The sequence below is a fragment of the Phyllobates terribilis genome, unplaced genomic scaffold (genome assembly GCF_046119375.1).
Source record: "Phyllobates terribilis strain yellow unplaced genomic scaffold, ASM4611937v1 Scaffold_9__5_contigs__length_417890890, whole genome shotgun sequence".
In the NCBI taxonomy this organism is placed as follows: Eukaryota; Metazoa; Chordata; class Amphibia; order Anura; family Dendrobatidae; genus Phyllobates; species Phyllobates terribilis.
In genome coordinates, this window is record NW_027362769.1 from 177,183,338 (window position 1) to 177,208,073 (window position 24,736).

Genomic DNA, 24,736 nt, shown 5'->3' on the forward strand with positions numbered 1-24,736 from the left:
GACATCTCCTGCATATAATTATATATGTACAACTGGTATAACCCGGGCATCTTCTGTATATAATTATATATGTACAGCTGGTATAACCTGGGCATCTCCTGTATATAATTATATATGTACAGCCGGTATAACCTGGGCATCTCCTGTATATAATTATATATGTACAGCCGGTATAACTTGGACATCTCCTGTATATAATTATATATGTACAGCTGATATAACCTGGGCATCTTCTGTATATAATTATATATGTACAGCCGGTATAACCTGGGCATCTCCTGTATATAATTATATATGTACAGCCGGTATAACCTGGACATCTCCTGTATATAATTATACATGTACAGCTGGTATAACCTGGGCATCTCCTCTATATAATTATATATGTACAGCTGGTATAACCCGGGCATCTCCTGTATATAATTATATATGTACAGCTGGTATAACCTGGGCATCTCCTGTATATAATTATATATGTACAGCTGGTATAACCTTGGCATCTCCTGTATATAATTATATATGTACAGCTGGTACAACCTGGGCATCTCCTGTATATAATTATATATGTACAGATGGTATAACCTGGGCATCTCCTGTATATAATTATATATGCACAGCCGGTATAACCTGGACATCTCCTGCATATAATTATATATGTACAGCTGGTATAACCCGGGCATCTCCTTTATATAATTATATATGTACAGCTGGTATAACCTGGGCATCTCCTGTATATAATTATATATGTACAGCTGGTATAACCTGGGCATCTCCTGTATATAATTATATATGTACAGCCGGTATAACCTGGACATCTCCTGTATATAATTATATATGTACAGCTGATATAACCTGGGCATCTTCTGTATATAATTATATATGTACAGCCGGTATAACCTAGGCATCTCCTGTATATAATTATATATGTACAGCTGGTATAACCTGGGCATCTCCTGTGTATAATTATATATGTACAGCTGGTATAACCTGGGTATCTTCTGTGTATAATTATATATGTACAGCCGGTATAACCTGGACATCTCCTGTATATAATTATACATGTACAGCTGGTATAACCTGGGCATCTCCTGTATATAATTATATATGTGCAGCTGGTATAACCTGGGCATCTCCTGTATATAATTATATATGTGCAGCTGGTATAACCTGGGCATCTCCTGTATATAATTATATATGTACAGCTGGTATAACCTGGGTATCTCCAGTATATAATTATATATGTGCAGCTGGTATAACCTGGGCATCTCCTGTATATAATTATATATGTACAGCCGGTATAACCTGGGCATCTCCTGTATATAATTATATATGTACAGCCGGTATAACCTGGGCATCTCCTGTATATAATTATATATGCACAGCTGGTATAACCTGGGCATCTCCTGTATATGATTGCATGTATACGGCTGGTATAACCTGGGCATCTTCTGTATATAATTATATATGTACAGCTGGTATAACCTGGGTATCTCCTGTATATAATTATATATGCACAGCCGGTATAACCTGGGCATCTCCTGTATATAATTATATATATACAGCCGGTATAACCTGGGCATCTCCTGTATATAATTATATATGTACAGCTGGTATAACCTGGGCATCTCCTGTATATAATTATATATGTACAGATGATATAACCTGGGCATCTCCTGTATATAATTATATATGTACAGCTGGTATAACCTGGGCATCTCCTGTATATAATTATATATGTACAGCTGGTATAACCTGGGTATCTCCAGTATATAATTATATATGTGCAGCTGGTATAACCTGGGCATCTTCTGTATATAATTATATATGTACAGCTGGTATAACCTGGACATCTCCTGTATATAATTATATATGTACAGCTGGTATAACCTGGGTATCTCCAGTATATAATTATATATGTACAGCTGGTATAACCTGGGTATCTCCAGTATATAATTATACATGTATATATGTGCAGCTGGTATAACCTGGGTATCTCCAGTATATAATTATATATGTGCAGCTGGTATAACCTGGGCATCTCCTGTATATAATTATATATGTACAGCTGGTATAACCTGGGTATCTCCAGTATATAATTATATATGTACAGCTGGTATAACCTGGGTATCTCCAGTATATAATTATACATGTACAGCTGGTATAAACTGGGTATCTCCAGTATATAATTATATATGTGCAGCTGGTATAACCTGGGCATCTCCTGTATATAATTATATATGTACAGCTGGTATAACCTGGGTATCTCCAGTATATAATTATATATGTACAGCTGGTATAACCTGGGTATCTCCAGTAAATAATTATACATGTACAGCTGGTATAACCTGGGTATCTCCAGTATATAATTATATATGTGCAGCTGGTATAACCTGGGCATCTCCTGTATATAATTATATATGTACAGCTGGTATAAACTGGGTATCTCCAGTATATAATTATACATGTACAGCTGGTATAACCTGGGTATCTCCAGTATATAATTATACATGTACAGCTGGTATAACCTGGGTATCTCCAGTATATAATTATATATGTACAGCTGGTATAACCTGGGCATCTCTTGTATATAATTATATATGTACAGATGATATAACCTGGGCATCTCCTGTATATAATTATATATGTACAGCTGGTATAACCTGGGCATCTCCTCTATATAATTATATATGTACAGCTGGTATAACCCGGGCATCTCCTGTATATAATTATATATGTACAGCTGGTATAACCTGGGCATCTCCTGTATATAATTATATATGTACAGCTGGTATAACCTTGGCATCTCCTGTATATAATTATATATGTACAGCTGGTATAACCTGGGCATCTCCTGTATATAATTATATATGGACAGCTGGTATAACCTGGGCATCTCCTGTATATAATTATATATGTACAGTTGGTATAACCTGGACATCTCCTGCATATAATTATATATGTACAGCTGGTATAACCCGGGCATCTCCTGTATATAATTATATATGTACAGCTGGTATAACCTGGGCATCTCCTGTATATAATTATATATGTACAGCCGGTATATCCTGGGCATCTCCTGTATATAATTATATATGTACAGCCGGTATAACCTGGGCATCTCCTGTATATAATTATATATGTACAGCTGGTATAACCTGGACATCTCCTGTATATAATTATATATGTACAGCTGATATAACCTGGGCATCTTCTGTATATAATTATATATGTACAGCTGATATAACCTGGGCATTTCCTGTATATGATTGCATGTATACGGCTGGTATAACCTGGGCATCTTCTGTATATAATTATATATGTACAGCTTGTATAACCTGGGCATCTCCTGTATATAATTATATATGCACAGCTTGATTAACCTGGGCATCTCCTGTATATAATTATATATGTACAGCCGGTATAACCTGGACATCTCCTGCATATAATTATATATGTACAACTGGTATAACCCGGGCATCTCCTGTATATAATTATATATGTACAGCTGGTATAACCTGGGCATCTCCTGTATATAATTATATATGTACAGCCGGTATAACCTGGGCATCTCCTGTATATAATTATATATGTACAGCCGGTATAACTTGGACATCTCCTGTATATAATTACATATGTACAGCTGATATAACCTGGGCATCTTCTGTATATAATTATATATGTACAGCCGGTATAACCTGGGCATCTCCTGTATATAATTATATATGTACAGCCGGTATAACCTGGACATCTCCTGTATATAATTATACATGTACAGCTGGTATAACCTGGGCATCTCCTCTATATAATTATATATGTACAGCTGGTATAACCCGGGCATCTCCTGTATATAATTATATATGTACAGCTGGTATAACCTGGGCATCTCCTGTATATAATTATATATGTACAGCTGGTATAACCTTGGCATCTCCTGTATATAATTATATATGTACAGCTGGTATAACCTGGGCATCTCCTGTATATAATTATATATGTACAGCTGGTATAACCTGGGCATCTCCTGTATATAATTATATATGCACAGCCGGTATAACCTGGACATCTCCTGCATATAATTATATATGTACAGCTGGTATAACCCGGGCATCTCCTTTATATAATTATATATGTACAGCTGGTATAACCTGGGCATCTCCTGTATATAATTATATATGTACAGCTGGTATAACCTGGGCATCTCCTGTATATAATTATATATGTACAGCCGGTATAACCTGGACATCTCCTGTATATAATTATATATGTACAGCTGATATAACCTGGGCATCTTCTGTATATAATTATATATGTACAGCCGGTATAACCTGGGCATCTCCTGTATATAATTATATATGTACAGCTGGTATAACCTGGGCATCTCCTGTGTATAATTATATATGTACAGCTGGTATAACCTGGGTATCTTCTGTGTATAATTATATATGTACAGCCGGTATAACCTGGACATCTCCTGTATATAATTATACATGTACAGCTGGTATAACCTGGGCATCTCCTGTATATAATTATATATGTGCAGCTGGTATAACCTGGGCATCTCCTGTATATAATTATATATGTGCAGCTGGTATAACCTGGGCATCTCCTGTATATAATTATATATGTACAGCTGGTATAACCTGGGTATCTCCAGTATATAATTATATATGTGCAGCTGGTATAACCTGGGCATCTCCTGTATATAATTATATATGTACAGCTGGTATAACCTTGGCATCTCCTGTATATAATTATATATGTACAGCTGGTATAACCTGGGCATCTCCTGTATATAATTATATATGGACAGCTGGTATAACCTGGGCATCTCCTGTATATAATTATATATGTACAGTTGGTATAACCTGGACATCTCCTGCATATAATTATATATGTACAGCTGGTATAACCCGGGCATCTCCTGTATATAATTATATATGTACAGCTGGTATAACCTGGGCATCTCCTGTATATAATTATATATGTACAGCCGGTATATCCTGGGCATCTCCTGTATATAATTATATATGTACAGCCGGTATAACCTGGGCATCTCCTGTATATAATTATATATGTACAGCCGGTATAACCTGGACATCTCCTGTATATAATTATATATGTACAGCTGATATAACCTGGGCATCTTCTGTATATAATTATATATGTACAGCTGATATAACCTGGGCATTTCCTGTATATGATTGCATGTATACGGCTGGTATAACCTGGGCATCTTCTGTATATAATTATATATGTACAGCTTGTATAACCTGGGCATCTCCTGTATATAATTATATATGCACAGCTTGATTAACCTGGGCATCTCCTGTATATAATTATATATGTACAGCCGGTATAACCTGGACATCTCCTGCATATAATTATATATGTACAACTGGTATAACCCGGGCATCTCCTGTATATAATTATATATGTACAGCTGGTATAACCTGGGCATCTCCTGTATATAATTATATATGTACAGCCGGTATAACCTGGGCATCTCCTGTATATAATTATATATGTACAGCCGGTATAACTTGGACATCTCCTGTATATAATTATATATGTACAGCTGATATAACCTGGGCATCTTCTGTATATAATTATATATGTACAGCCGGTATAACCTGGGCATCTCCTGTATATAATTATATATGTACAGCCGGTATAACCTGGACATCTCCTGTATATAATTATACATGTACAGCTGGTATAACCTGGGCATCTCCTCTATATAATTATATATGTACAGCTGGTATAACCCGGGCATCTCCTGTATATAATTATATATGTACAGCTGGTATAACCTGGGCATCTCCTGTATATAATTATATATGTACAGCTGGTATAACCTTGGCATCTCCTGTATATAATTATATATGTACAGCTGGTATAACCTGGGCATCTCCTGTATATAATTATATATGTACAGCTGGTATAACCTGGGCATCTCCTGTATATAATTATATATGCACAGCCGGTATAACCTGGACATCTCCTGCATATAATTATATATGTACAGCTGGTATAACCCGGGCATCTCCTTTATATAATTATATATGTACAGCTGGTATAACCTGGGCATCTCCTGTATATAATTATATATGTACAGCTGGTATAACCTGGGCATCTCCTGTATATAATTATATATGTACAGCCGGTATAACCTGGACATCTCCTGTATATAATTATATATGTACAGCTGATATAACCTGGGCATCTTCTGTATATAATTATATATGTACAGCCGGTATAACCTGGGCATCTCCTGTATATAATTATATATGTACAGCTGGTTTAACCTGGGCATCTCCTGTGTATAATTATATATGTACAGCTGGTATAACCTGGGTATCTTCTGTGTATAATTATATATGTACAGCCGGTATAACCTGGACATCTCCTGTATATAATTATACATGTACAGCTGGTATAACCTGGGCATCTCCTGTATATAATTATATATGTGCAGCTGGTATAACCTGGGCATCTCCTGTATATAATTATATATGTGCAGCTGGTATAACCTGGGCATCTCCTGTATATAATTATATATGTACAGCTGGTATAACCTGGGTATCTCCAGTATATAATTATATATGTGCAGCTGGTATAACCTGGGCATCTCCTGTATATAATTATATATGTGCAGCTGGTATAACCTGGGCATCTCCTGTATATAATTATATATGTACAGCTGGTATAACCTGGGTATCTCCAGTATATAATTATATATGTGCAGCTGGTATAACCTGGGCATCTCCTGTATATAATTATATATGTACAGCTGGTATAACCTGGACATCTCCTGTATATAATTATATATGTACAGCTGGTATAACCTGGGTATCTCCAGTATATAATTATACATGTACAGCTGGTATAACCTGGGTATCTCCTGTATATAACTATATATGTACAGCTGGTATAACCTGGGCATCTCCTGTATATAATTATATATGTACAGCCGGTATAACCTGGGCATCTCCAGTATATAATTATACATGTACAGCTGGTATAACCTGGGTATCTCCAGTATATAATTATATATGTACAGCTGGTATAACCTGGGCATCTCCTGTATATAATTATATATGTACAGCTGGTATAACCTGGGCATCTCCAGTATATAATTATACATGTACAGCTGGTATAACCTGGGTATGTCCAGTATATAATTATATATGTACAGCTGGTATAACCTGGGTATCTCCAGTATATAATTATACATGTACAGCTGGTATAACCTGGGCATCTCCTGTATATAATTATACATGTACAGCTGGTATAACCTGGGTATCTCCTGTATATAATTATATATGTACAGCCGGTATAACCTGGGCATCTCCAGTATATAGTTATATATGTACAGCTGGTATAACCTGGGTATCTCCAGTATATAATTATACATGTACAGCCGGTATAACCTGGACATCTCCTGTATATAATTATATATGTGCAGCTGGTATAACCTGGGTATCTCCAGTATATAATTATATATGTACAGCTGGTATAACCTGGTTATGTCATACATCTTCTTGTCTATAGTGATATATTTTGGATCAGACTGATTATGATGATGCTTTCTGTATTGATCTCTCCGCCTCCTCACGCGTTTGGAAGGTTCCCAGTAACCTCGGCTTGACGCTCAGTCGCTCCTTGCAGTTTTCGGCTGTTTGACTAGTGGGTGTTGCTACTTGCTGGGCAGGTTATAAATGGATACACTGCTGTATATGCAGCGCTGCCAGCTGCCTGTCCCAGTGACCTTCTGTGGCACCAGCAGAGAGGAGAGGCTCAGGTACAGGAGCCGCCCGGTGCAAACTGAGCAAACACTGCGGGGTCACCAAAGGCAACACATAATCTTATTTGTAGGGCAGCACAGTGGCTCAGTGGTTAGCACATGGTGGCTCAGTGGTTGGCACATAGTGGTTTGCATTGTTGCTTTGCAGCACTGGGGTCCTGGGTTCAAATCCAACTAAGGATGGTATCTGCAAACAGTTTGTATGTTCTCCCCATGTTTGCCCAGGTTTCCTCCCACATTCCAAAGACATACTGATAGGAAAATGAGATTGTGAGCCCCCAATGGGGACAGTGATGATGTCTGTAAAGCGCTGCGGAATTAATGGCACTAAATACAGTTGTGCTCAAAAGTTTACATACCCCAGAATTTTTCCTTTCTTCTCCTTGTTTCAGAGAATATGAATGATAACAAAAAAGCTTTTTCTCCACTCATGGTTATTGGTTGGGTGAAGCCATTTATTGTCAAACTACTGTGTTTTCTCTTTTTAAATCTTAATGACAACCAAAAACATCCAAATGACCCTGATCAGAAGTTCACATACCCCAGTTCTTAATACCGTGTATTGCCCCCTCTACCATCAATGACAGCTTGAAGTCTTTTGTGGTAGTTGTGGATGAGGTTCTTTATTTTCTCAGATGGTAAAGCTGCCCATTCTTCTTGGCAAAAAGCCACCAGTTCCTGTAAATTCCTGGGCTGTCTGTTATGACCTGCGCGCTTGAGATCTCCCCAGAGTGGCTCAATGATATTGAGGTCAGGAGACTGAGATGGCCACTCCAGAAACTTCACTTTGTTCTGTTGTAGCCAATGACAGGTCGACTTGGCCTTGTGTTGTTGATCGTTGTCATGTTGGAACGTCCAAGTACGTCCCATGCGCAGCTTCTGGGCTGATGAGTGCAAATTTGCCTCCAGTATTTGCTGATAACGTGCTGCATTCATTTTTCCTTCAACTTTTACCAAGTTTCCTGTGCCTTTGTAGCTCACACATCCCCAAAACATCAGCAATCCACCTCCATGCTTTACTGTAGGAATGGTGTTCCTTTCATCATAGGCCTTGTTGACCTCTCTCCAAATGTAACGTTTATGGTTGTGGCCAAAAAGTTCAATTTTGATCTCATCACTCCAAATTACCTTGTTCCAGATGTTTTGAGGCTTGTCTCTGTGCTGTTTGGCGTATTGTAGACGAGATACTTTGTGGCATTTGCGCAGTAATGGCTTTCTTCTGACGACTCGACCATGCAGTCCATTTTTCTTCAAGTGCCTCCTTATTGTGCATCTTGAAACAGCCACACCGCTAGTTTTCAGAGTCCTGAATTTCAGCTGATGTTATTTGTGGGTTTTTCTTTGCATCCCAAACAATTTTCCTGGCAGTTGTGGCCAAAATCTTTGTTGGTCTACCTGACCGTGGTTTGGTGTTTACAGAACCCCTGATTTTCCATTTGTTAATCACAGTTTGAACGCTGCTGACTGGCATTATCAATTCCTTGGATATCTTTTTGTATCCCATTCTGTGTTCTACAGTTCAACTACCTTTTCCCGTAGATCCATTGACAATTCTTTTGCTTTCCCCATGACTCACAATCCAGAAATGTCAGTGGCTGGAGGAAAGATGCAAGAGTCTGTCTGGATCCCAGAAACTCACTCAGCTTTTATGCACACACACTGTTTACAAGCTAACAGGTCACAGATGAGGATGTTACCTTTAGTAGCCATACAAACCCATTTGTGTCAAATTCTGTGCATGTTATCAGGCCAAAATCACCCGGGTATGTGAACTTCTGATCATAACCATGAGGAGACAAAAAGTTTTTTTGTTATCATTTATATACTCTGAAACAAGGCCAAGAAAGGAAAAATTCTGCCGGGGTGTGTAAACTTTTGAGCACAACTGTAAGTAAAATAAATTAATAAATAAAATAAGTTAGTACAATACAAGATCCCCAGCACTACAATCCCCTTCATGTATCATCCATCATATAGTAATCTCTAGGTACGGTGTGCATCCGAGTCACTGTATCTAACCCCGTACTGTCCATACATTTACATGTGTTTATATGTTGCATATGCAAAATTACCTGAAAGTGTTCAAGATTATGTAGTAAACCCCAAAAGTATTTATGTCCTCATTACAGGGGAAAAATGTTAGAATTACATACATTGGCACCTATCTACCACCTATCATGTGTGATACTGTGTGCTTCTCTGGTGTATCTAAGCCTATTTTGTGTTAAGATTGTCTGAGCGACTGTAGTGTATTTATTGCTGTTGAATCAATGTATCTAAGCCTGCCAAGTACATTTTTATCTGGGTCAGTGCATTTAAGCATATCATGGGTGATACTCTGCTGAGCTCATGTAGCTAAGCTATTCATTTATTTATTTTACTCACTTATATAACGCCATTAATTCCACAGAACTTTACAGACATTATTTATCATGTGTTACTGCGTATCGTCTGCTGAGCAGTGTATCTAAGCCTATTACGTGTGATAACATCCTTACAGTTCATGTATCTAATCCTATCCTGTGTGATACTGTCTGCTGAGCCGTGTATCTAATCCTATCCTGTGATACTGTCTGCTGAGCTGTGTATCTAATCCTATCCTGTGTGATACTGTTTGCTGAGCCGTATATCTAATCCTATCCTGTGTGATAATCTCTGCTGAGCCGTGTATCTAATCTTATCCTGTGTGATACTGTCTGCTGAGCCGTGTATCTAATCCTATCCTGTGATACTGTCTGCTGAGCTGTGTATCTAATCCTATCCTGTGTGATACTGTTTGCTGAGCCGTATATCTAATCCTATCCTGTGTGATAATCTCTGCTGAGCCGTGTATCTAATCCTATCCTGTGTGATACTCTCTGCTGAGCCGTGTATCTAATCCTATCCTGTGTGATACTCTCTGCTGAGCTGTGTATCTAATCCTATCCTGTGTGATACTCTCTGCTGAGCCGTGTATCTAATCCTATCCTGTGTGATACCCTCTGCTGAGCTGTGTATCTAATCCTATCCTGTGTGATACTGTCTGTTCAGCTGTGTATCTAATCCTATCATGTGTGATACTGTCTGCTGCGCTGTGTATCTAATCCTATCCTGTGTGATACTGTCTGCTGAGCTGTGTATCTAATCCTATCCTGTGTGATACTGTCTGCTGAGCTGTGTATCTAATCCTATCCTGTGTGATACTGTCTGCTGAGCTGTGTATCTAATCCTATCCTGTGTGATACTGTCTGCTGAGCTAAGTATCTAATCCTATCCTATGTGATACTGTCTACTGAGCTGTGTATCTAAGTCTATTATGTGTTATGCCATCTTTGAATTTCACGTATCTAAGCTTGTGTATGGTACTGTCTTTTGTACAAGTGTATCTAATCATGAGTGATTCAATATTTAGAGTTCAAGTATCTTTTCTTAGCATGTGTGATACTGTATACTGAGCCAATGTATCTAAGCCAATAATGAGTGATACCATCTTCAGTAGAATTGAGCAGTTAGACCTTGGAGTCCATAGATACCGACGTGGCTTTTCCACCACGGTCCTGCAAATGTTTTTGCTCCACTCCAATCTTCAGGGTTCATGTATCTAAGCTCATCATGTGTGATCCTGTCTTCGGGGTTCATGTACCTAAGCTAATCATGAGCGATACATTCTCAGTGAATCCCATAGCACTACATTCTCCACTGCAAACATCTCCTGCCCTTCGTAGAAGAAGCAGGAACTTTCCACCATGGGATATGATGTGTTGAGGACACGCTGGCGCGTTTCGCAGCCTGACCTCATCTATAATAATCAGCAGTTATAGGCGGGGGATGGGGTGTTTTCTTTGTAGCGCAGAGATGGGTGTGCGATCAGAAATGAATAATAAAGAAATAACAGAACGAATACTTGTAAACGCGTCGTCATCTGTTTGACCAACTAATCCGCATGTGAGCAAATATTTACTGGCCCTCTGCAGCAGCTCGCGTTCCGCCTGTGGCCTGCGGATGACGTGATCTCGGGGCGGCAGGAAGCCTGCGAGCTTTTTTGGAATGTAGCGGAGAATTGTCCGATGATGCTGGGGCTCCTTATTGTTTCTGATGACCACATCACTGTAGCCACCTCAGAGCAAGGAATTCTCTGCCCTAAGTCGATGGTCTCCTCCTGTTCCTCTCCAGCTGTTGCAAAAACTACAACTCCCAGCATGCCATCACAGCAATCCTTGACAGACATACTGTGAGTTGTAGTTTCATAACAACTGGAGAACCACAGGTTGGAGATCGCTCCTCTGGTACCTCCACCAAAACATCATCTCTCCTCTGCTCCATAACTGTCCTGTGCAAATTACAGTCCAGCAACTCAATAATTTACAGAGAGCAAATATTTACAAAATTGTAATAAACCAGAAAATACCCATTATCCAGCGTCTCGTGAAGAATGTTCTATAGAAAGAAAAGCTTTTATCTCTGTACCAGACCATGAAGTCTCCGCAGCCGGGAGGAGTGCGGGAAGAGATGGAAGATGCTAAGCAAATACATATATATATATATATAGTAGACAAGCAAAATATGTGTGAGATAGATGGTAACACTGGAACAAACCTTCGAGTCTGCATGTTTCCATTCACTGGCAACAAGCAGAGTTTTGTAAACTTGTTATTTCTCACTCTTGGTGATTAGTGATACATTGTGGTTGTTCTGTGGTTTTCTGCATTTGTGCCGCACATTCTATGGAACGCACGAGTCGTGTTGGAATGTTCGGACTCTTGATGGATACATTGTATCGGTTGTATCCTCTGATAAAACTCATGGAGGTTTTCTGAGTGTAATCTTCATTCTATAAAAACCCCATTATTATCACCACCGTTTAGGATGGTTCTGCAGTTTTATGTCAGGTACATAACGACGTACGGTTCATCGGCCTTACCCTGAGACTACATTAGAGCACTTAACAGTATATCGAGGACAGGGCCTTTTGTCATCTTGGTTGCTGCTTTCAGAGCACAGCAGCCGATGACAAACTCATCTTTAATGTCAGAACAGGAGGCGGCGACCAATATGACAAAGCTCTCAGTGTAATGACGTGATCTTTGTCATGTTGACTGCTGCACTCTGCATAGGCAGTAATTAGTGGTGAGCGGATCATTTAAAATTCAAATTCACCAGCTTTGCTGAATTTTCACATTAACAATTGATTTACTGTGAATTTCAATACTGCAAAACCTCTATTGAAATATGAGAAATGTGAATAAAACTCTGAGGTCTCCTAGGACTGTATTGAAACCCTTTTGACCTCTATAACGCAATTACTGCCTCAGTGATTGTGTTATAGGGGCAGTGGTTATAGTTGGTTACCCCCAGTTCCCATCATTCTTCCCTATCTGTCTAGGGAAGAATGATGGGAACTGGGGGTAACCAACAGTCAATTTAACAACACTATGTAGCATCGGACTTTTATGACTTCTTAAATTGTAATAACAGTCTAAAAATTATCCATTTTGGGGGGCAGATGCCTTCCCTGCCGGTATTTATACACAGGTGGAAGAAGCCATGACATTTTCACAAGAGTTGGTTTCGAAGTAGGTTCATGTCCAAAAAGTAAGCACATGCATCAGGCCGCTGTATTCAAGTAGCATGTACTAGGGTAATATTGGACAAGGAAACATGAGAAAATATATATTTTATTTACAACATGTGCACTTTATTAGGCAGACTGATGCGTTTAAATTTCTGAAATGTGGAGATTTTTCATTTATGTTTAAAAGAAAAAAAAGCAAAGGAAATGAAAAAAAAATTAAGCTTATGGCTCATCTGTCTCATAATATGGGACACAATTTCTCTGACACACAAGCCTAGGTTTTCTGGATTTGTTTTCAGCAGGAAAATTAGGACAGAGGAGTATTAAACTTTCCTCCTTGTTTGTATTACGTGAAGAATTATAAAATTCTGTTTTTAGGTTTTGTTACTGCAGTAAATCTTACATCAATCAGTTCACAGTCACACTGACTCTGCAGGTCCAGAACTTTTCTATCACTTGAATCTTTTGATTGTTTTTCACTGAGACTATCACCCTCATTTTCAATGCTCTTCAGCACTACAGTAGTGCACAACAATCAGATCAGGCCTTTTTCTTTCAATATGGCAAATGAGCTGTGTGCTCTGACATCCTATCTCAAGTCTGTAAAAGCCTAAAATTGCACTGATTGGCTGTTCCTTATTTTCTTTAGTCCCTGTAATAGCCCCTATTGGCTGTACTAGACCATAGGGAACTGATTGCTGCAGGTCATCATGGGGACCTTGCAATATTAGCCCAATTCAATTTGCAGCAGATCAATCTGCTCATTTTGAGCAGTGACCAACATAACTAATGCTGAGCAAGACAGTATCGAGCTATGTGCCCCGCACATGTGCTGCGCTGCTCTCTGACTTAGCTTTATGCCTCTCATCTCACTTACTTTTTGAGAGAATAGAAAAAGACCAGCTGGGAAATTTGTTCCAGAGTAAAGTGTCCTATAAATAATTGACTAACATTATAATACATTTTAAGTTTTTACACACTTTTTCAAATCCAAACTAGAAGCAGGGTTAAAGGTTTAGGTTTAGGTCTTGGGCTAGGGTTACGTCAGTAGTTAGAGCTTAGGCTGTGGTTAGGATATGCTAGGGCAAGGGTTATGGCCAGGACACTGGTTAGGTTTAGTCAGTGGTATAACTAGAGTCTGATGGGTCCCGCTGTAAGATTTGGACCGTGCCCCCCAAATCCTGAATATATTATATATATATATATATATATATATATATATATATATATATATATATATTATCCTGGGCCCCATCCTGGTACATATATCCCACATCCTGGCTCTGTTCTTTAATGTATAGAAAAAAAACAAAACATTATACTCACCAGGGGCGTACTTAGAAGTCATGGGGCCCCATAGCATAAGTATAATGCACTCCCCATAGTCCTCCATATAGTATAATGCACTCCCCATAGTCCTCCATATAGTATAATGCATTCCCCATAGTCCTCCATATAGTATAATGCACTCCCCATAGTCCTCCATATAGTATAATGCAATCCCCATAGTTCTCCATACAGTATAATGCACTCCCCATAGTCTTCCATACAGTATAATGCACTCCCTAAAGTCCTCCATATAGTATAATGCACTCCCCATAGTCCTCCATACAGTATAATGCACTCCCCATAGTCCTCCATATATTATAATGCAATCCCCATAGTTCTCCATATAGTATAATGCATCCCATAGTTGTCCATATATAATGCACAGCCCATAGTCCTCCACATAGTATACTGCATCACATAGTCCTCCATATAGTATAATGCACCCTCCATAATCCTCCATATAGTATAATGCCCCCTATAGTCCTCCATATAGTATAATGCACAGCCCATAGTCCTCCACATAGTATAATGCCCCACCCATAGTCCTCCATATAGTATAATGCCCCACCCATAGTCCTCCATATAGTATAATGCACAGCCCATATCCTCCATATAATATATAGCCCATAGTCCTCCATATAGTATAATGCATCCCATAGCCCTCCATATAATATACAGCACAGCCCACAGTCCTTCATATACTATAATGCATCCTTCATAGTCCTCCATATTAGTATAATACACAACAAAGCCCATATGCTTCATATAGTATAATGCACAGCCCATAGTCCTCCATATAGTATAATGCACTCCCCATAGTCCTCCATATAGTATAATGCACTCCCCATAGTCCTCCATACAGTATAATGCACTCCTCATAATCATCCATATAGTATAACGCACTCCCCATAGTCCTCCATATAGTATAATACACACCCCATAGTCCTCCAAATAGTATAATACACACTCCATAGTCCTCCATATAGTATAATGCACTCCCCATAGTCCTCCATACAGTATAATGCACTCCTCATAATCGTCCATATAGTATAACGCACTCCCCATAGTCCTCCATATAGTATAATACACACCCCATAGTCCTCCATACAGTGTAACGCACTCCCCATAGTCCTCCATATAGTATAACGCACTCCCCATAGTCCTCCATATAGTATAACGCACTTCCCATAGTCCTCCATAAAGTATAATACACACCCCATACTCCTCCATATAGTATAATGCACTCCCAATAGTCCTCCATATATTATAATGCATTCCGCATAGTCCTCCATACAGTAGTATAATGCACTCCCTATAGTCCTGCATATAGTATAATGCACTCCCTATAGTCCTCCATACAGTATAATGCACTCCCCATAGTCCTCCATATAGTATAATGCACAGCCCATAGTCCTCCATATAGTATAATGCACTCCTCATAGTCCTCCATACAGTATAATGCACTCCCCATAGTCCTCCATATAGTATAATGCACAGCCCATATTCCTCAATACAGTATAATGCACTCCCCATTGTCCTCCATACAGTATAATGCACTCCTCATAATCCTCCATACAGTATAACGCACTCCCCATAGTCCTCCATATAGTATAATACACACCCCATAGTCCTCCATACAGTATAATGCACTCCCCATAGTCATCCATATAGTATAATGCACTCCCCATAGTCCTCCATATATTATAATGCACTCCCCATAGTCCTCCATACAGTATAATGCACTCCTCATAATCGTCCATATAGTATAACGCACTCCCCATAGTCCTCCATATAGTATAATACACAGCCCATAGTCCTCCATATAGTATAATGCACTCCCCATAGTCCTCCATACAGTATAATGCACTCCACAAAGTCCTCCATATATTATAATGCACTCCCCATAGTCCTCCATACAGTATAATGCACTCCCCATAGTCCTCCATATAATATAATGCACAGCCCATATCCTCCATATAGTATAATGCACTCCCCATAATCCTCAATACAGTATAATGCACTCCCCATAGTCCTCCTACAGTATAATGCACTCCTCATAATCCTCCATATAGTATAACGCACTCCCCATAGTCCTCCATATAGTATAATACACACCCCATAGTCCTCCATACAGTATAATGCACTCCCCATAGTCCTCCATATAGTATAATGCACTCCCCATAGTCCTACATATATTATAATGCATTCCCCATAGTCCTCCATACAGTAGTATAATGCACTCCCTATAGTCCTCCATATAGTATAATGCACTCCCTATATTCCTCCATATAGTATAATGCACTCCCCATAGTCCTCCATATAGTATAATGCACAGCCCATAGTCCTCCATATAGTATAATGCACTCCCCATAGTCCTCCATACAGTATAATGCACTCCCCATAGTCCTCCATATATTATAATGCACTCCCCATAGTCCTCCATACAGTATAATGCACTCCCCATAGTCCTCCATATAATATAATGCACAGCCCATATCCTCCATATAGTATAATGCACTCCCCATAATCCTCAATACAGTATAATGCACTCCCCATAGTCCTCCTACAGTATAATGCACTCCTCATAATCCTCCATATAGTATAACGCACTCCCCATAGTCCTCCATATAGTATAATACACACCCCATAGTCCTCCATACAGTATAATGCACTCCCCATAGTCCTCCATATAGTATAATGCACTCCCCATAGTCCTCCATATATTATAATGCACTCCCCATAGTCCTCCATACAGTATAATGCACTCCTCATAATCGTCCATATAGTATAACGCACTCCCCATAGTCCTCCATATAGTATAATACACACACCATAGTCCTCCATATAGTATAATGCACAGCCCATAGTCCTCCATATAGTATAATGCACTCCCCATAGTCCTCCATACAGTACAATGCACTCCCCATAGTCCTCCATATAGTATATTGCACAGCCCATATCCTCCATATAGTATAATGCAATCCCCATAGTCCTCAATACAGTATAATGCACTCCCCATAGTCCTCCATACAGTATAATGCACTCCTCACAATCCTCCATATAGTATAACGCACTCCCCATAGGCCTCCATATAGTATAATACACACCCCATAGTCCTCCATATAGTATAATGCACTCCCCATAGTCCTCCATATAGTATAATGCACTCCCCATAGTCCTACATATATTATAATGCATTCCCCATATTCCTCCATACAGTAGTATAATGCACTCCCTATAGTCCTCCATATAGTATAATGCACTCCCTATATTCCTCCATATAGTATAATGCACTCCCCATAGTCCTCCATATAGTATAATGCACTGCCCATAGTCCTCCATATAGTATAATGCACTCCCCATAGTCCTCCATACAGTATAATGCACTCCCCATAGTCCTCCATATAGTATAATGCACAGCCCATATCCTCCATATAGTACAATGCACTCCCCATAGTCCTCAATACAGTATAATGCACTCCCCATAGTCCTCCTACAGTATAATGCACTCCTCATAATCCTCCATATAGTATAACGCACTCCCCATAGTCCTCCATATAGTATAATACACACCCCATAGTCCTCCATATAGTATAATGCACTCCCCATAGTCCTCCATATAGTATAATGCACTCCCCATAGTCCTCCATATATTATAATGCACTCCCCATAGTCCTCCATACAGTATAATGCACTCCTCATAGTCGTCCATATAGTATAACGCACTCCCCATAGTCCTCCATATAGTATAATACACACCCCATAGTCCTCCATGCAGTATAATGCACTCCCCATAGTCCTCCATACAGTATAATGCACTCCCCATAGTCCTCCATATAGTATAATGCACAGCCCATATCCTCCATATAGTATAATGCACTCACCATAGTCCTCAATACAGTATAATGCACTCCCCATAGTCCTCCATACAGTATAATGCACTCCTCATAATCCTCCATATAGTATAACGCACTCCCCATAGGCCTCCATATAGTATAATACACACCCCATAGTCCTCCATATAGTATAATGCACTCCCCATAGTCCTCCATATAGTATAATGCACTCCCCATAGTCCTCCATACAGTATAATGCACTCGCCATAGTCCTCCATATAATATAATGCACAGCCCATATCCTCCATATAGTATAATGCACTCACCATAGTCCTCAATACAGTATAACGCACTCCCCATAGTCCTCCATACAGTATAATGCACTCCTCACAATCCTCCATATAGTATAACGCACTCCCCATAGGCCTCCATATAGTATAATACACACCCCACAGTCCTCCATATAGTATAATGCACTCCCCATAGTCCTCCATATAGTATAATGCACTCCCCATAGTCCTACATATATTATAATGCATTCCCCATATTCCTCCATACAGTAGTATAATGCACTCCCTATAGTCCTCCATATAGTATAATGCACTCCCTATATTCCTCCATATAGTATAATGCACTCCCCATAGTCCTCCATATAGTATAATGCACTGCCCATAGTCCTCCATATAGTATAATGCACTCCCCATAGTCCCCCATACAGTATAATGCACTCCCCATAGTCCTCCATATAGTATAATGCACAGCCCATATCCTCCATATAGTACAATGCACTCCCCATAGTCCTCAATACAGTATAATGCACTCCCCATAGTCCTCCTACAGTATAATGCACTCCTCATAATCCTCCATATAGTATAACGCACTCCCCATAGTCCTCCATATAGTATAATACACACCCCATAGTCCTCCATATAGTATAATGCACTCCCCATAGTCCTCCATATAGTATAATGCACTCCCCATAGTCCTCCATATATTATAATGCACTCCCCATAGTCCTCCATACAGTATAATGCACTCCTCATAATCGTCCATATAGTATAACGCACTCCCCATAGTCCTCCATATAGTATAATACACACCCCATAGTCCTCCATGCAGTATAATGCACTCCCCATAGTCCTCCATACAGTATAATGCACTCCCCATAGTCCTCCATATAGTATAATGCACAGCCCATATCCTCCATATAGTATAATGCACTCACCATAGTCCTCAATACAGTATAATGCACTCCCCATAGTCCTCCATACAGTATAATGCACTCCTCATAATCCTCCATATAGTATAACGCACTCCCCATAGGCCTCCATATAGTATAATACACACCCCATAGTCCTCCATATAGTATAATGCACTCCCCATAGTCCTCCATATAGTATAATGCACTCCCCATAGTCCTCCATACAGTATAATGCACTCGCCATAGTCCTCCATATAATCTAATGCACAGCCCATATCCTCCATATAGTATAATGCACTCACCATAGTCCTCAATACAGTATAACGCACTCCCCATAGGCCTCCATATAGTATAATACACACCCCATAGTCCTCCATATAGTATAATGCACTCCCCATAGTCCTCCATATATTATAATGCACTCCCCATAGTCCTCCATACAGTATAATGCACTCGCCATAGTCCTCCATATAATATAATGCACAGCCCATATCCTCCATATAGTATAATGCACTCCCCATAGTCCTCAATACAGTATAATGCACTTCCCATAATCCTCCATACAGTATAATGCACTCCCCATAGTCCTCCATACAGTATAATGCACTCCTCATAATCCTCCATATAGTATAACGCACTCCACATAGTCCTCCATCTATATATATAATTGTCTTATCCCGTCTGTCTGTCTGTCTGTCTGTCTGTCCAGGAAATCCCGCGTCGCTCATTGGTCCGGCAGCGGCCAATCAGCGCCGCGGGATTTCTGAAAAAAGATGGCGGCCGTTAGCGGCTCATCTGCGGGACGTAGCTCAGCGGCGATGCAGCCGGGAGATGAGCGCCGCGAGGCGGTACCAGCAGAAGGACCCCGACCGCAGGACCCATCTGCGGGACGGAGATGCAGCCGGGAGATGAGCGGCGCGAGGCGCTCATCTCCCGGCCGGTAGCAGCGGAAGGACCGCCGGCGTTGCTGACCTCCATGCGGAAGGGAGGACCGGGGAGCGGCGCTGCGGGTCGGGATACTTCTGCTGCGAGCGCCCGCTCATGTCCCGGGTTCTCGCAGCGGAAGTAGCCGCACAGGCAGCGCCGCTCCCCGGTCCTCACCAAGACGATTCGATGAATGGTCGCGGTCTTCGGACCCGACCAATCACTGATCTTAGCGCAAAAGTTAAATACCGCTGTGCTGATTGGTCGCGGACGCTGCCCGTGACCTATCACCGATTTGGGCGCCACATTTAAATATCGGCCGCGACCAATCAGCACAGCGGTGTTTAACTTTGGCCGCAAGATCAGTGATTGATCGCGGGCCAAGACCGCGACCAATCACCGATTTGTGCGGCACATTTAAATAGCGGCCGCGACCAATTGGATGTCAGCGCCGCTCCCCGGTCCTCCCTTCACACCCTAGCCGCATGGATGTCAGCGCCGCTGCCTGTGCGGATACTTCCGCTGCGAGAACCCGGGACATGAGCGACTGCTCGCAGCAGAAGTATCCAGACCCGCAGCGCCGCTCCCCGGTCCTCCCTTCACACCCTAGCCGCTGATCTCCCCACAGTATCCGCATGGTGTTACAAAGGTCCGGACATTTGTGTTAAAAATCGCTGATTGGTCGCTGGCGCTGCCCGCGACCAGTCACCGATTTCGGCGCCAAATTTAAATATCGGCTGCGACCAATCACCGATCTTGGTTCCACATTTAAACACCGCTGCACTGATTGGCCGCGGACGCTATTTAAATGTGCCGCCAAAATCGGTGATTGGTCGCGCACAGCGTCGGCGACCAATCAGCACAGCGGTGTTTAACTTTAGCGCCAAGATCACTGATTGGTCACGTGCGGAGAGCGCGACCAATCAGCGAATCGTATTGGTGAGGAGCGGGGAGCGGAATCGTATTAGTGAGGACCGGGGAGCGCCGCTGCCTGTGCGGATACTTCCACTGCGAGAAGCCTGGAGATGAGCGACTGCTCGCAGCAGAAGTATCCCGACCCGCAGCGCCGCTCCCCGGTCCTCCCTTCACACCCTAGCCGCTGATCTCCCCACAGTATCTGCATGGTGTTACAAAGATCCGGACATTTGTGTTAAAAATTGCTGATTGGTAGCTGGCGCTGCCCGCGACCAATCATCGATTTGGGCGCCAAATTTAAATATCGGCCGCGACCAATCAGCACAGCGGTGTTTAAATCTGGAGCCAAGATCGGTGATTGGTCGCGTCCGATATTTAAATTTGGCACCCAAATTGGTGATTGGTCGCGGGCAGCGCCAGCGACCAATCAGCGATTTTTAACACAAATGTCCGGACCTTTGTAACACCATGCGGATACTGTGGGGACATCAGCGGCTAGGGTGTGAAGGGAGGACCGGGGAGCGCCGCTGCCTGTGCGGATACTTCCGCTGCGAGAACCAGGGACATGAGCGGGCGCTCGCAGCAGAAGTATCCCGACCCGCAGCGCCGCTCCCCGGTCCTCCCTTCACACCCTAGCCGCTGATGTCCCCACAGTATCAGCATGGTGTTACAAAGGTCCGGACATTTGTGTTAAAAATCGCTGATTGGTCGCTGGCGCTGCCCGCGACCAATCACCGATTTGGGCGCCAAATTTAAATATCGGCCGAATATTGCCGCCAAATTTAAACACCTCTTTGCTGATTGGTCGCGGTTGCCGAACGCGACCAATCAGCGATTTTGGCGCAAAATTTAAACACCGCTCTGCTAATTCGCTGATTGGTCGCAGCCGCCGCCCGCGACCAATCAGCGATTTTGGCGCCAAATTTAAACACCGCTCTGCTGATTGGTCGCGGCCGCCATCCGTGACCAATCAGCGAGATTGGCGCCAAATTTAAACAACGCTCTGCTGATTGGTCGAGGCCGGCGACCGCGACCAATCAGCAGAGCGATGCAGAGCGGGGTTTAAATTTGGCCCCAAAGTCGCTGATTAGTCGCGGCTGACGGTCGCGATCAATCAGCAGAGCGTTGTTTAAATTTTGTGCCAAAATCGCTGATTGGTCGCGGATGGCGGCCGCGACCAATCAGCAGAGCGGTGTTTAAATTTGGCGCCAATCAGCAGTATTGGCGCCAAATTTAAACACCGCTCTGCTGATTGGTCGTGACTAATCAGCGATTTTGGTGCCAAATTTAAACACCCTCTCCAGTCCTCACTAACACGGTTCCCTGATTGGTCGCGGCCGCCGCACGCGACCAATCACCAATATTGCCGCCAAATTTAAACACCTCTTTGCTGATTGGTCGCGGTTGCCGAACGCGACCAATCAGCGATTTTGGCGCAAAATTTAAACACCGCTCTGCTAATTGCGCCCGGTCGGCCGCATACCTATTCTAGAATACCCGATGCATTAGAATCGGGCCACCATCTAGTATAGTATAATAAACACCCCATAGTCCTCCATATAGTATAATGCACTCCCCATAGTCCTCCATATAGTATAATGCACTCCCCATAGTCCTCCATATATTATAATGCACTCCCCATAGTCCTCCATACAGTATAATGCACTCCCCATAGTCCTCCATATATTATAATGCACTGCCCATAGTCCTCCATACAGTATATTACACACCCCATAGTCCTCCATACAGTATAATGCACTCCCCATAGTCCTCCATACAGTATAATGCACTCCCCATAGTCCTCCATATAGTAATATGGCCACTGTGTACTCACTGATTTAAACAAAAAAAATACTCACCTTCCCTCCACTCCCCCCTGTGCGGCGTCCTCTTCTGACGCCGGCAGCTGACTTCAGCGTGCAAGCGATGGGAGCGCATGATGTCACTGCCATGCGCCCCCAGTCACGTGCACTCCGACGTCAGCTGCTGACCTCTGATTGGCCGGCAGCGTCTATTGTCATGCACTGACCCGATGGGTCTGTGACCCGCAATACACTTCAACTGGATGTGCATCCTAGGGCTAGGGCAATAGAAGTGGCAAGGGTTAGGTTTAGGGCTAGGGTCATAAAATAATTCCATACATTAACACAAAAAAAATTAAAATTAAAAATACATATAAAAATGAATATAACAATTTTCTAAATTTTAGGTTGGATTTTAGCAAAAAGAAATAAACTAATGAGCCAAAGGGAAAAATTTAGTTGCATCAGTATTTTCTTGAAATATGGTACAGCTGCTTGGCGGTTTAAGAGTTTTAATAACAGACTGGTGGACGGGACTCAGGGGTGCTAGTGGTCCATGGACTGGGGTGTGCACAATTCTTGCCTTGTTTGGGTGCTGGCAACCCATCCTGCGTCATGGCTCAGATTCAGTGCACATGCCCGGGGAGCCGGCGGTCACCGGACGCTCTGAAGCTGGACTGTTCAGGATCCTGCACCTCCCACTTCACTGGGAGCAGGTAATTAACATACAGTAAAAGTGCAGAAAATGCATTGGAGGTTTTACATTGCACAGGCATGTATAGAGTCACAGATGAAAGGCGTATGCCGTACTAGGATTACAGGGCCAACATGAAGTGACAGGTTCCCTTTAAAGAGCCTAAATCTCCGGGACATAAATAAGAAGCCTATACCCTCGCTTTAATCACATGCTGGGAGTTGTAGTACTAGTTAGCTGCTGAGCAACAGGTTGACGGCCATGACCCTATAGTCTAGATGAGTTTTCTCATTGACATAAATAGGGCCACATTGTAATAGATGACGGCCTCACCAGAGACATCTCGTACCTAAGGGGGACCTTCAGTCCAGGAGAGCGTTGCCCTGTAGCAGTGAAGGAGGAGGATGGGACCTGCTCCAAAACACAAGATGTCAAGGTAGAATCTAAAGTTCACCACATTCCGCACTGCGCACCATGTTCTTATTTTCCTGCTACATGACGGAGGATTGGGGACACTCGGCACAAAGGTACCGATCCCACACCTCCCAAACATCCCTTCAAGGACAATTTACAGATCTGGTGACATCTTTCCTCCATGGTGGCTTCATTTCTAGACAGACACATCATTATTTTGGGTAATTTTCTAGGTATTTTGTCCCGAGAAATCAACATAAAACAGA